Source organism: Salvelinus sp. IW2-2015, unplaced genomic scaffold (genome assembly GCF_002910315.2).
Source record: "Salvelinus sp. IW2-2015 unplaced genomic scaffold, ASM291031v2 Un_scaffold2425, whole genome shotgun sequence".
In the NCBI taxonomy this organism is placed as follows: Eukaryota; Metazoa; Chordata; class Actinopteri; order Salmoniformes; family Salmonidae; genus Salvelinus; species Salvelinus sp. IW2-2015.
The window spans coordinates 163163-175213 of record NW_019943746.1 but is presented as its reverse complement, the minus strand read 5'-3'; the positions used below and the strand labels follow the sequence as shown (position 1 = coordinate 175213).

Sequence of the window (12051 nt, the reverse complement as noted above, 5' to 3'; positions counted from 1 at the left end):
GTAAAACGCTACAACATCATCTTAAAATCATTACCATACCAGCAGGTAATCTGTCAATCACAATTATACTAAGGCGACATCATGGCGACATCATGGATACATCATCTACATGAATGCAGCTGCCACTTCGTTAAAGCCGTTAGAGCCAAATGATCATTGTGCACGTGGTTTTTCTCACTGGCGAGAGGTTTTGCACTCATCGCTGTATTCTCTATAAGAAAGTAGGCTGGTCCTCCTTGATGTTGTGTAGGTCGAAACAATGCATTCTGTTCATTTATAAAGCCTACTTAATCAAAGTCATAAAAAGCAATTAATTGTAATTTATAATAATTGATCTGAACCTAGAACAGTTACATAGCCACACCCTTCAAGATATTTTACCTCTTCTCTCTCTCTCCCTCTTTTTCTCTCCCTATCCCTACACTCGTCCTCCTCTCTCTCTCCATCTCTTTCCCTCCCTTCCTCCTCTCTTCTCTCATTCTCCCAGGTATGCCTGCCATGTTGTTGGTATCAGTGTTGGGCAGAAAGGGCCCAGCCTCTGTCAAGGTGGCCAACGTTGCCTTGGTGACCGTGTCAGGGTTAGAGGTCGTAGGCGGTACCCTGGAAGACATGGGCAATGGGGACTTCCTGGTTACGGTAACTAAGGTCCCTGCGGGGGAGTTTGTGGTGCTTTTGAACGGGACAGACGTGGTCTCCTCCACCGTGTTCCAGAGACAGTCCACCACTCAGATGTCTGTCTCCAAGGTTACCATCAAGGTAACTTTACATTGAAAAATGCCTTTTATTTGTAAATTGTGAAGTAGTCTATATTGCATGTTGGGATAGTGTTAGACAAAAACCATGGTCATAGACATTTATAGACAATATCAGAAAGGAAAACGTGACTGACGATTACTCCCTATAAATGTAGGGCCCTACTTACAAATTACAACATGGACTTTCTAAYCACAAGAAAAATGTGTCAGTCTCTGTAAATGAGCCAACAAACAAACTGCACATTTAAAAAAGTGGACCTCACAACAACTACTCAACAGATCTTCTTCTTCTTGTCTTCTCAGGCCGTGGTGGACAGAAGCATGGAGCCTGGTAAAACCTTCCCCCTCCCCTTCACCGTCATGACNCTCACAATCTCTCTATCTCTCTCTCTCTCCCACAGCCTCATGGGCATAGCGCGATCGTCAGTGGTTGCTTTTGTGATCGACACTACGGGGAGCATGATGGATGATATGCTTGAAGCCAAACGAGTCGTCTATAAGATCATCGACAGCAAGAAGGGAACGCAGGATGAGCCCTCCCAGTACATCCTGGTCCCATTCAACGACCCAGGTAAAGCTGGCTTTACACTCCACCAAGCATTATCCTTAGCGAAACATCACTGACAAACTCTGGCAGTCACCGAAATGCTGGTGATGTCTGTAGTTAAGTCAGGAAGTGGTTAGTGATCAGTGTGTGTTTGTGTGTGTGTGTAGGGTTCGGACCCCTGATAAGAACGACAAACTCTGATGTTATGAAAACAGAGATCGCGAAACTCAAGGCTGATGGAGGCGGAGACTTCCCTGAGATGTGCCTATCAGGCCTACAGGTACAGTGATTGACATGGCTATATTCCAATCAGCTTTCAAATATAATCCCATTCTTTCTTTACAGTGCACCTGACAATAAATAAAGAAACTAAGCATTCTCCCTCTCTCTCTCTCTCTCTCTCTCTCTCTCTCTCTCTCTTTATCTCTCTCTCTCTCTCTCTCTCTCTCCCCAGTTGGCGCTGACCGGTGCCCCTGCGTCGTCCCACATCTTTGTTTTCACAGATGCCGTTGCCAAGGACATCGCGTTATGGGACACCATCTTGGCCCTGATCAGGAGCACCAAGTCAGCCGTGAGCACTTCCTCAAACACCTCCTCAAACACTTCCTGTTTTAGAAGAAACCATGTCCTACAGTTCAGGATCTTATTAATTAGGGCACACAGTAGCAAACCGCAGCAAAATGTTTTGCAACGGCAAATGAAAACAAGCAATTCTTATTGGAGAGGAAGTCACTCTCTTTTTTCTTTCATTCTTCATTTGGTGCCTAATGAATACGACCAGGCAAACTCTCTCAAACACACCTATGTGTCTCTCCAGGTGTCTTTCTTCCTGACTGGTGATGGTGCTGGTGCTAGAAGGAGGAGGCGTGGAGGAGAGTCCAGGACAGCTACATTCGAGACCTACAAGGACCTGGCGCTGGCGTCTGGTGGTCAGGCGTGCCCTAACGTACTGGTTCAAGCCTCTGAGCAACCCAAAGACAATCTGCCCCAGCCACTGACTCATCATCGACTCCTCCACCTCCGCTCTGGTGAGTCAACGGGTGTCATTTGTTTTAGATCAGTAGTTGATTTGAAATCATTCAAAACTTGATAAATTAAAAAACACAGGCTTTAAATAATGAATGTAGAAATGCCTAGACATAATATTATATCTATGATAATTAAATCCTCCACGTTACAATAAAACAACAACATACTCTACATCACCTCTTCTTTCTATCTCCTCACTCATTCTGTCCTCCTCCTCTCCTCAGAGTGACAGTCCTACAGCGAGCGAGGAACCCAGCAAAGCTGAGACTTCTCCTTCCTGCTGGACGAGTCTCTGAACAACATCACCATCATATCACTGGAAAGCCCTCACCTTCACCCTGAAGAACCCTGCAGGTAGAAACCTCCAACACCTACACACTGATCAATATCATTTTCAGGTAAAGGTTCACCTAACTGAATAGGAGACATTTCCTCTAGACACTGATCGTAAGGTTAGTTTCCCCTCATTGGTTACAGTTGACCTGTTTTGCGTGTTTGAGTATGTAGCTATCTTAATTAAGGCACAAAGCAATTTCAACAAGGTATCACAAAACCAGGTAAGCCATTGAAAGTATGATCCTATTGACTGTCACCCTCCTTGCCCCTAAGTTACCCAGAAACAGAGAGACCAACGGGGAACTGGGACCTCCAGACGTGGGCAACCTCTACCGGGTCCGTCTGCCTCCAACAAACAGACAGATTATGGAGGAATCCATGAACTCCAACCAGCCCTACCACTGAAGGTCACGGGTGAGTTACCATAGAGATACGTCTTGTCTATTAATATATGTTGTATGCTCAGCTCACACTAGATGAAGCCTTGATACACACAGAGCCCAGACCTGGGTTTAAAAATCAATTCAAATAAGTCACGCACCAATACAAGAGGTGTAAGTAGACCTTGAAAATGCTTACTTATAGCCATTAACCCAAACAGTGTTAAAAATAAATATGCGTGCGCGGCGTGCGTGGTGGGTCTCTCGCGTCAGAGTACCATTGCCTTCATATGATTTGTGGAGACCTTCGAGGACCTCACCCAGGATATGCCCCATCTCTGGCCTCCAAAACAGGTAAACGCACCAACACAGTAAATCATATTCAGATCAAGCAGTAACTGTTCAACACAAATACAAAGGCGACATCATGGCGACATCATGGATCGAATCATCACTAAGAAGGCACTGCCACTCGATAAAGCCGTTAGAGCAGGCGCATTGACATGGCCGTGTTTCACCACCCCTGGCGAGAGAGGTTTTGCATCTCATCCGTGGATTCTCGATCAGAAAGTAGGCTGGTCCTCCGGAGGGTGTGCAACATGCGTTGCATCAGTCGTTCAAAGAGCTGAAAAGCATGAATGCAGGTAATGATGAAGCACGGCACCCACACTGGTCATATGTTCTACGCCGTACTATCGCAGCCTGCCATACGGATGAATCCATTTTGTTTCTCGATTTGTAAACTCAATTGGTAATTAGACCAGTTCCATGCACAGCCCTTTGCTAAGCAGCTAGACTTTTTCTTTCCTCCTCCTCCTCCCTTCTCCCTCTTTTTCTCCCTATCCCTACACTCGCCTCCTCTTCTCTCTCCCTCTCTTTCCCTCCTTCCTCCTCTCTTCTCTCCTTCTCCAGGTATGCCTGCCATGCTTTGGTATCTAGTTATTGGCAGAAAAGGCCAGCCTCTGTCAAGGTGGCCAACGTTGCCTTGGTGACCGTTCAGGGTCAGAGTCGTAGGCCGGCTACTGGAAACATGGGCAACGGGGACTTCCTAGTTACGGTAACCAAGGTCCCTGCGGGGGTTTGTTGTGCTGTTGAACGGGACAGACGTGTCTCCTCCACCGTTTCCAGAGACAGCCACCCACTCAGATGTCTGTCTCCAAGTTACCATCAAGTAACTTTACATTGAAAAAACGTCCTTTTTTTGTAAATCGTGAAGGTCTATATTGCATGTTGGATAGTGTAGACAAAAACCATGCATAGACATTTATAGACAATATCAGAAAGAAAACGTGACTGACGATTACTCCCTATAATGTAGGCCCTACTTACAAATTACAACATGGACTTTCTAAAGCACAAGAAAAAACAAACAATGCACATTTAAAAAAGTGGACCTCACAACAACTACTCAACAGATCTTCTTCTTCTCTTTCTTCTCAGGCCTGTGGACAGAAGCAGAGCCTGGTAAACCCTTCCCCTTCCTCACCGTCATGACCGACGCCACTGGAGGCAGCTACAAATCTAGTGCCAGAAACGACAGAGACTTCAACATGAACGTCCCCGGCATTGGAGGATCACGGCTGGAATATCCGAGACTGGTCCCAGATCTTTTTATGGTCTTGCCCATTTCTTGGTCATGTTGAGTGACACATGACCGTAGAAGCAATTTAGGCACAAACAAGATCTGGGATCAGCTTCAAAACAGCTTCTCTATGCTGGCAATTACTCAACATTACTAAAATATTGTTGTCTCTGTATTGACAATTAATGCTAACCCATGCTAATGCAAACTTAACAGCACGCTGTGACCACCGGAGGAAACGCCACTGGTGAAATTACCATCACGGTGCCCGGCAACACCCCATCCGAACAGACGTCACCCTGACCATCGAGGCTGTGGCCCCCGTCTCTCGACTCCAATACCCGTCCTGCGCCTCTCTGTCGTCACCAAGGTAACCTCACATATTGATATATACTACACTGAGTGTAAAAAACATTAAGAACACCTGCTCTTTCCATATTATAACTCACCAGATGAAACAAGTGAAAGCTGTGATCCCTTATTAGTCACTTGTTAAATCCACTTCAATCATGTGTAGATGAAGGAGGAGAGGGACAGGAAGAGAATGATTCATAAGCCTTGAGACAATTGAGACATGGATTGTGTATGCGCGTTCAGAGGGTGAAAGACAAATTTAAGTGCCTATGAGTGGGTTAGTTGTAGCACAGGCGCATCGGTTGTGTCAAAAAACTGCAATGCTGCTGGGTTTTTTACACTCAACAGTTTCCCATGCTATCAAGAGGTCCACCACCCAAAGGACATCCAGCCAACTTGACCAACTGTGGAACATGAGTCAACATGGCCAGCATCCCTGGAATCCTTTGACATCCTTAGAGTCCAGGCCCAACGAAATAAGCTGTTTCAGGCAAAGAGGGATAATATTAGAAGAGTGTTCTAATTTTTGGACACTTTGATATACAAATAAATTATTTAGAATCTAGATGTGGATTATATAAGATACAAGAGCTGAAGCTATAAGCCAGTTCCATATGTATGGCACATCTCCACTTACTGGGCCCATGTCTCCACTGTATGGCCATCTCCACTCTAGTATGCCCGTCTCCACTGTAGGGCCTCTCCACTATATAGGGCCTACCCACTGTATAGAGCCGTCTGTCCCACCTGTATATGGCCCTCTCCACTGTATGGGCCCGTCTTCCCACTTATGGCCGTCTCCACTGTATGACAATGCCATCTCCACTGGTGGCCGTCTCCACTTAATGGGCACTGTTTCTCTCCACTGTATTCTGAATGTACTTGGGCCCACAGTCTCCCCACTCTATGACCGTTCACCCACTGATTATGGCCATTCTCCACTAGGCCGTCTCCACTGTAGGCCGTCTCCACTGTAGGGCCGTTCTCCACTGTATGGGCCCCGTCTCGCCACGTTATGAGCCGTCTCCACTGTATGGGCCGTTCCACTGCTAGGCCTACTTCCGACTCTATGGCCCTCTGTCATCCTGTATGGAGGCCGTCTTCCACTGTATGAGCTCGTCCACTTTAGTGCCAGTACTTCATCTTATGCGGCCGTCTCACACTGTTTATGAGCCCGTCATCCACGTATGGCCTGTCCACTGTTATGGCCGTCATCCACATGTATAGAGAACCCGTCTCCACTTGTGTCTCCACAGCCTTCCACGTCCATCGGAAACTGCCCCACTGTTTGTCCCCAACCCACATGTATGCGTATAATAGCCGCTCCACCTTTCAGCTCACTTCTCTTACATCTCCTCATCCAATCCACCATGATTACTCTCTCTCTCTTTTCTGCAGGTGACAGATTTCACCCCTCCCCAGTGGAGGTGGTCAGCGTTCTCGTCGTTAGCTGACCTTGCCCAGCTACCAGCAGCCTGCAGCTCCGCCTTGGCAGCTCTCTGCCAACATGACCGATCGGCGTCAGACGGCACGGATCCCAGCCTCAAACACGCCAGGGAGCGGAGTAACCTCCACTCCACACGGACCTAAAAGCAGACGGTTGTTAAGCAGCGTCAACGCTTCGTGCGCTCTCTGACAGTGGAGCTGGGTGGCGGTGACAAAGCCATGGAAGGCACCTGTCTAACACCACCAAGGTAACCTGGCATCACAGGAGGCTGTGTGAGGAGGACGGCTCATAACAGTGGCTGAAAATTGGGAATGGAATTTATCAAACAATGGAAACCATAGAAACCAAGTGTTTGATACACTTCCAGCTCATTACTATGAGCCGTCCTCCCCAATTAGGAGCCACCTGGGGTGTGGTTCAATGTGAGTGTGTTATGCTCGCTATATCTTATCCTGACAGCAATTGTTGTTGTCCCTCGAGTCACAGTCCCAACAGGCCACAGTACATTTGGTTGACGAATTGCTAGCAACGCGTGGACGTGATTGGTCCAGAATCCCATGCGCTGAGCGTAATCAAAGAGAAAGAGGTGAAGAGAGGAAAACTGGCCCAAAAATCTGTTTTCTCTGGCAGGGGCGGTTTGTTTGTTCGCTCACCAATGAGAGTTCTGTATAGAGTCAATGAGTGTTGAATTGTATTACGAAAATTCATGCTTATTGCTACATGTGGCTTATTGATCTAATATAAGTTTTACAGTGATTAGTTTATGAGTGTACGTTATAAGTAGGACATGTACATCCCTGCAACTTTAGGAAAAAACACTTTGTAGCGATTGTGCCTGGTCGTCAAAGTTAACAGCCACAAAGCATAAACCCCGCCTATTTCTACCAATTTCTCTTCTTAAAAAAATGTATCTTAACTTAAGCACACTGCTAACCGTGCTAATGTGCTTAAGTTCCAACCTCGAAACATAAATGGAAACCAAAAACCTGTAAAAGGCGGTGCTCGACAGCCCGCCGTTCCGTTTCGTGGACAAAGAATCCCTTTTATGGCGGAGACATAAGCATCATCATATATCCATATCTCTGATGAAAGTGTCTGATGCTAAACCGTAGCTCACGAATGTGAAGAAGTTTAAATGGAGAAAATTACAAGCCTTTTATTTATTTTTTTAAACAATTCTTTCAAACAAAAATGTGTGACAATAGATTTTGTAAGAACAATTCCAAAGCTCTGAGCATCTACTGTTAGATCGGCTGAAATTATCTGGCGGCAGGACAACTGGCACCTGTACTCTGATGATTTGATTATCGCAACTGTAACTGCCTGGCAGTGTCCCGTGTAGCAAGAGGATTTGAAATCAAAACCAACCCTCAGGTAAAAAGGATGACCTCAATTACTCATCTCTTTTTAATCAAAACTGAATCTATTGACCCAAAATATTCCTATTACACTTGGTAGTAAATAGGCAGTTCTATTGATCCAGTTAAAATCGACCAAAAAATAAATGGATGAATAATAACTGTAAGGTATTGCAGGCATGTGATTCTAAATGCCAACTGCTTGCTAAATCTATATTCAACTATAGAAATAAGTTGGCTTTGCAGGATGCTTGTTCTGACTTCAGAAGAAGCCTGAATTGCTTCGCCTGTTGTTCTGATTGTTTGGATAACAAGTTTCAACAGCAGTATTAGTGTCAGAGCTAGGGAAGGCGCAACGATGAGGAGGGAAACCTAATACCGCGCGGGGTGGTGGTGTGATACTCACTATGCAGGGGACAATGTGTTTTATTTGCTGATCAGTCTTGATTGTACAGGTTTGAACAGGTACAAATGGACTTCACGCCTAGCCCCCTTACCCTATTCTATCAGCGGCCCTCCATCATCCCATCCTCCCCCACGCCTGGGTTTATTAGGCCAGCTGGGGTGTTGGAGGAGCTAGTCCTTGAACCCCCACCCGCTGATGTGGGTACCGGTACCCTTCTCCCCCCGAAAACACCACCACCAAAGCAACCAGGACTTATCATAGCCCGAACCCGCCCGACCGTGTGGCCAACCACCATTGGCACTTAAAATAGTAAAAAAATATCGCCCCACCCTTAAAATTTAGAAGCCATTCATATTCTCCATGTGCGTCTATCCCAGTTCAGGCCTTTTGCCCAGCACCCTCATGTAACATGTAAACAGACCCCCCCCCCCCCCCCCCCCCCCGCCCTCCCCCCCCCGCTGCGCACGCGCCACACTCCGCGCACCCCACATCCTGCCCCACACCACCAAACACAACCCGACCCCCCGCCCCGTAACCACGGATCCCGCGCCGGCCTCCCCAACACCCCATTTCTCTGAGATACCTGAGACTCTCCTCCTCCGAGTGCTGCGCAGCCGCCCCACGCCCAACCAACCCGTCATGGCAACAAAGACCCACCCCCCTCCACAACAACCCTGAAACCAACCCGCCTGGCCAGAGCGCATACCAGTCCCTGTCTCGCAGCCCCACCCCGAGACCCAGAAGAAACCAGCGACACCCCCGCCGGTCGCGCGCCATTCACAGCCCCTGGCTCGCACCCTACAAACTACCACCATGACACCCCAGAACTCGCCCGGCAGACCCGGGCCGTCCGCAGGCTACACGAGACATTGAAACGTACCGATAGGTAGGAAAGGCCATTACCGCCGCTCGCACGAGCTAAGATCGCTGAGACGAATTTGAAACAGAGAAGACGAACCAACGGATTGAGGTTCCCATACAGGCTTCGCTCTGCTCCAGGCTTCCCTGACCGACATGTAAACCAGACCGATTTGTGCCGTCCCTCTCTTCCAAACAGGCACAACAGCCGACTCGTACCTCCCCACGTCTCTCCCTAAAGCATTAGATCACGGAAACAGAGGCCACATTAGACCGTGAGTGGTGAGTGTCATACAAGCTGTCTCCTGCAAGCACACTACACCCAAGATCAGGAGGGCAAGCATGCTGCCTCCTTGCTTCAGGCACCGGCCCGAGACAGGACAAAGCACGATGCCGTCAAAGGCTGTCTTGCAGCCCACAGACATCCATCGATGACAACAGTCAGCATGGCGAGCGAAGCATACAAGCCTGTCCCCTGCCAAAACTTACCCGATATGTGACAACACAAAGAGGGGGCCTGGAGGGCGCTGTAAACAAGTCGTCAGCCCCAGAACATTGAAACAAAGACTTATTCTATGTGCTGACGAACAGACAAACGAGTCGCCCCCGAGTGCAGCTGTGCGCCAGCGCACCTTAGAACATGCCACCCCAGAGACGGGGACACGAGCATACAGACGACGCAGCGACCCTTAGAGACATTGACAACCACAAGACAATCTGTGTCGAGCATACCAGGCTGTCCGCCAGCACCGGAACATCTACAACAGAGGAGACAGAATCAATCGCGTGCGAACAAAGCGCAGAGGCAGAACCAACTGTTCTCAGGCTTACCCAGGAACAGTTAAGGACAAGAACAATCCTGAAAGACTAAATGCCAACGCCACTTGTCGCGTGCATCTGGGAGCGAGCGCGAGTGACCATGGCTGCTTGTCCATCTTTTACTTCTAGAACATAAGAAAAGAGACGAGTGCCAGATGTCAAGATCATTCGTTGTCTTCGCAGGTCTATGACGACACTGGATACCACAGTCACAGGAGAGGCAACAGTGTCGGCCCTGACATCACGCTTACCCTTTAGATCATGAATATGAACAGAAGAAAAGAGCGAGAACTGAGTGCAACATGACAGTGCCGGCTGACAGGCTATATCCGAATGACAACCTAGATATAAGGTTGGAATTTGAGAGCATCATGCGCTGTCTGTCATTGCTACCTACATGAATACAGAGATGGGTAGGTCATAATTATCAGCTGTCTGCTTTAGGCTACCGCGAACATGAAACCAGAGAGGGTCGTTTCTTCAGGTTGGCAGGCCATTACAGTGCTGTCTGACAATTCATTTCTATCAATCTCTACTGCTTAAAGATTGGATAGATCACTTTCATTTAACTAACTCTACTATTTTTCTGTATCAAACCAAGCATTCTCCTTGTTTTATCCAAATTATAGAGATATATTTTACGAGTAGTTAGACCGTCATCCGTCCATTAACTCAATGTTATTGACATGAAAGACCTTATACCATGAAAACGCACTGAGAGGAGATCTAATTATTCTATGCAGAAATGTCCTATAGCATAACAAATCCTATCTTTCGAACAATTCTATATGCGCAACGGGCACCACACAGAATCTGTGTAATCTAGGTGAAGGTTTCTGAATCATGTACATTATAGTTTCTAAGTCCAACATTGCCGGCCCGACAGACCTTATTGTTTTCCAGCACTAACCGAATTTTGGCGGTACTGGCTGTCATGTACATAAAAGCAATAATTGTCTGAACTGACCTTACCTTATGTTTAAACTAGCTACTATATTGTCTTAATAAAAAGAGCAGTATTATGTGAATTTCGTACCCTAATGCATGGCCATAGTAGGCCATTTGTTCAATCCAGATCATAAGTGATTGTTTGACGCCTTCAGCTCCTCTTTTAGACTGACTCAAGTGGAGATCCGCTCAGCAAGTCCTCTTGGGTGAGTCAGCCGCATGAAATCTGACTACGTACTCTAGCAATTCATCTGTGCTCTCAGAGATAATGACTTAAATAAATACCCCATCGTCTGCTCTCCCAATCATTCACTGGTAACCTAATTGTTTAATATTACCCCTCCCCCAAGTGCAAAGGATGTGGACAGCCTAGTTACCCCTCCACCAGGTGAGTCGGTCAGCGTCTCCCGGTGCGAAGTTCTAACGGCCCCACAATGTCTACAGGAACTAAAATGTTAAAATAGCCACTGAATTATCCTAGCCCTTCTTCCAAGAGCATGCTGCAGCGTCTGCCAATCTGGCAGCTATACGTGCCCAGAAAAAAACCCTCACTGAACCCGGAACATCGTATTGGTCTCTTGTTCCCCAAAATTGGCACGGGGCATCGCCTAGCCATCACACACCATCTCAGAGGCGAGAGTCAACCTCACCCACACGACCTGAACAGAGTTTGGTGCCCAGCAGCGTCACCCGCTTCGCAGGCCACTACGTACTGACAGTGGAGCTGGATTCGTGTGAGACTTAAGCCTATAAAGTTTGGCAACCTGTCGGTTTCCATCTCTCGCAAGCCTCGCCTTGGGGTTCCACCCGATCCAGCACACTCCTCATGCCTCTACCCTCCCATGTTGGGTGTCTGCTGAAGTCTCTCTCTCTCACCACGTTTCCCTCGCAGACCTGACTTATTGATCTTATGCTGCGTTCATAAGCAAGTGGAATCAGTCATTTAAACGTTGTGAAGTGCATTCATTCATTTAATTTTTGTGTATATAAGAGTATAGATCGTAGTTGCTTTACATCTGTGCCATGAATAAAAAAACCTTCCCATTCGCGAGCCTGATTTATGCCTTATTCTGACGCTTCGTCATTATAGAAAAAAAATAAGTCCCACTTGGTCTTAGTAGCAATGTTGAAACCCGCCTCTGATATGCATCATTCATCTTCTAGTAACTTCAGCATCAATCAGTGAAATACCTATATAACTTAAGTGGTGTTCAGTCTGCTGACCTAGCTGA

General features: G+C 47.2%; 1 pseudogene; it reads left to right on the top strand.

Annotated features, from left to right (window-relative positions):
- The window catches only part of LOC139025250 (von Willebrand factor A domain-containing protein 7-like), a 54155-nt pseudogene that overhangs the window by 14945 nt on the left and 27159 nt on the right, over nt 1-12051 (top strand).